This window comes from Vulpes vulpes, chromosome 10 (assembly GCF_048418805.1).
Source record: "Vulpes vulpes isolate BD-2025 chromosome 10, VulVul3, whole genome shotgun sequence".
NCBI lineage: Eukaryota > Metazoa > Chordata > Mammalia > Carnivora > Canidae > Vulpes > Vulpes vulpes.
The window spans coordinates 57,304,550-57,307,338 of NC_132789.1; the positions used below are offsets into that span (position 1 = coordinate 57,304,550).

The 2,789-nt window shown below is 41.3% G+C and overlaps 1 long non-coding RNA gene across 1 annotated transcript; it reads right to left on the minus strand.

The window, feature by feature from the left end:
* Positions 1–1,024: 1,024 nt before the first annotated feature.
* LOC140594215 (uncharacterized) lies at positions 1,025–2,183 on the minus strand. Its single transcript, XR_011994880.1, has 2 exons — positions 1,708–2,183; positions 1,025–1,589 (listed from the first exon to the last, which is right to left on the minus strand). It is a non-coding gene; the product is annotated as an uncharacterized lncRNA (long non-coding RNA).
* Between the last annotated feature and the right edge of the window lie 606 nt (positions 2,184–2,789).

Genomic DNA, 2,789 nt, shown 5'->3' on the forward strand with positions numbered 1-2,789 from the left:
ACAAGCTATGAATTTAACTGAATAAACAACGTATATGGTCTCAGCAGAGAAAAAGTTTTAACTTATTAAGGGCATTATAGCCTTAAATAAATAGAGTGCTATACCATGGTAACGGAATGGACGGCAACAAGGTAAAAGGTGTTTTCCAAAATTAATCTGTAAATTCAGTTCAATCCTAATGAAAATTCTAGTAGGACTTTATTTTTTTTTACTAGTAGGACTTTAAAAAACTGAATTCAACATACTTATTTTCCTAAGAAAACTAAATATGGGGATCCCTGGGTGGCACAGTGGTTTAGCGCCTGCCTTTGGCCCAGGGCCTGATCCTGGAGACCCGGGATTGAATCCCGCGTCGGGCTCCCGGTGCATGGAGCCTGCTTCTCCCTCTGCCTATGTCTCTGCCTCTCTCTCTCTCTCTCTCTCTCTCTCTCTCTCTGTGACTATCATAAATAAATAAAAATTTTAAAAAAAGAAAACTAAATATGTTATGAGTAATTACAGCGATTTTGAAAAAGGGTCTGGGGAGAGGTCACTGCAGGTATCAGATAACTGGTACGTGCAGGTGAAGAAAGAATTGATAAAACATTTAACAGATGATATTAGAAAAGTGTCATTTTATAGAGAAAATGCTGGATTCTTAACTCATAGCAGTGTTTCTCAATCCTTTTTTCATTCTTGTCTACTTAAGAAACTTTTTTAGATTCCCCCCCCATTTTCTACCTTTTCCAATGAAATTTTAATACCACAAATATTTTATATATCTATCGCTGTTTATGTCTCTTGGGAAGGTGAAATTTAATTGGATTAATGTCCTAAATGGACAATGTAAATCTGAAAAGTTAATAGTAAAAGGAAAAAGAGAAACATAGATTATTTTTCTGGCTTTGGGATATAGGAGATCTTCTTAAACCAACTCCCGAAAGCACAAACTCTAGGAGAAAAAAGAAATGGATGGAAAAGATTTAGAATTAAAGACTTTGCTTGATTGAAAGATATAATAGGTAAAGTACATGTACAGATCACAGATTGGAAAAGGGTATTTTATTTATTTATTCATGAGAGACACAGAGAGAGAGAGAGAGAGAGAGAGAGGCAGAGACACAGGCAGAGGGAGAAGCAGGCTCCACGCAGGGAGCCCAACGTGGGACTCGATCGTGGGTCTCCAGGATCATGCCCTGGGCTGAAGGCAGAGCTAAACCACTGAGCCACCGGGGCTGCCCAAAACCAATTATTTTAATATAAAATATGCTAAATACAATAGAAGACAAGCATGGAGAATTGACCAGATATGAGCTCTTAGAAGATGCTCTCACTAAACACCAAAGATGAACCAAGTCTCTCAAAAGAATAAACATATAAAAAGCTACAGAAATTAAATGTTAAAACAATTTTTCAACAATACTCCATAACTAATAACTGTGATCTAATGCCTTCAGTGGAGTGCTAAAATTATCAGTAGTCCTGGCAGTGTTCTCAGGGACATCTTCACGGGGTCAGCAGCACCCCCAAAAGCAAGCAGCATATTCCAGTTTGTTACTCTCAGTGCCAAAGCCCTTCAGAAGCCAGGCCTAAGCAGCATGGATCTCCATCTGTCCTTTGAAAGAAAAACAGTTAAGAGTCTGTTTGCTTGATTATTCCCTGAAAAGTAAAACCACACTTAGGAAAAGAATCAACCGGCCTCCTGGTTTCACTGACACTTGCTCCCACCTGCTAATAGAAGGTCTCAGTGTTCTGTACAGGATCCTCTCAAACCAAGGTTTTTATGAAGGTCCCCAGGGTGTCTCTCCAAACAATGCTGCTCAGTTAACCTGCGGAAACAGCCATTCCGCCCCCCCCCCCCATCCTCTCACCTCCACTGAGCATGTTAACCTCCTTCTGTAGATGGAACCAGTCTGTGAAATTCTGCTCTCACGTCCACTGGCTATGGCTGCTGGGCAATACAGATTGCTCATACTTGATGCTTCTAATAGAGTGAAGCCCTGGAAATTGCTTCTTCTCTTAGAAGATGGCCAATACGGTTCTTCTGTCTCAACAAATTTTTGTAAACAAATAGTTTTTAGTTAGAGGTTTTCTCTACTGGCCATTCCCACATTGTATGTGGAACGTGAGTCTTTGGGGCTTGATCTGATGGCAAGGCTGGGTTGAGGACGCTCTGCAGAATTCTGAATTGCCCCTCCCCTTACAGCTGTGAGGTCTAGGCCCTTTTCTCTGGGAAGGATTCTAACCAGAGGGCTCCTCCTCTTGCAAATTCTTGAAGCTCCACCTCTGTTGCTCACCAGAAGGGCCCTGAAACATCTGAATTCCACTTACGTTCAAAGTGGGTCACCTTCCAACAGCAAGATCAGGAAGGAGGAGGCACAGATTAAATTATACTCCCTATTTCCTGACACTGACTGTGAGCCATAACTCTCCCTCAGCCTATCTGTAAATAGCAAATTTCATTGGAAACCGTGGAGTCCATCTCTTTCCTGTTTGGGCACAGAACAGTCCTCTAGAAATATGCACAAAAGATTTAAATACTCTGTGCAATAAAGATCTAAGAAATGGCTCCTGATGTGTTTTCCCTTTGCCAAATGTCATTTTGCAAAAGAGAAGGGTGTGAGGTGTGGACGGTGCCTGTTGGGCAGGAAAGAGGGAAATAGCCTCTCCTGTATTAGATAAGAAGAGAAAAAGAAGCAAAGTTTATACCATCGGAGAGGAGTCCAAGCACGAGAAAACAAACAGTTCAATTAGGGGAGCCAACTAAAGCCGAGAGGCAGGAAACCAGCAGGATTTCAAAACCTTTCTTT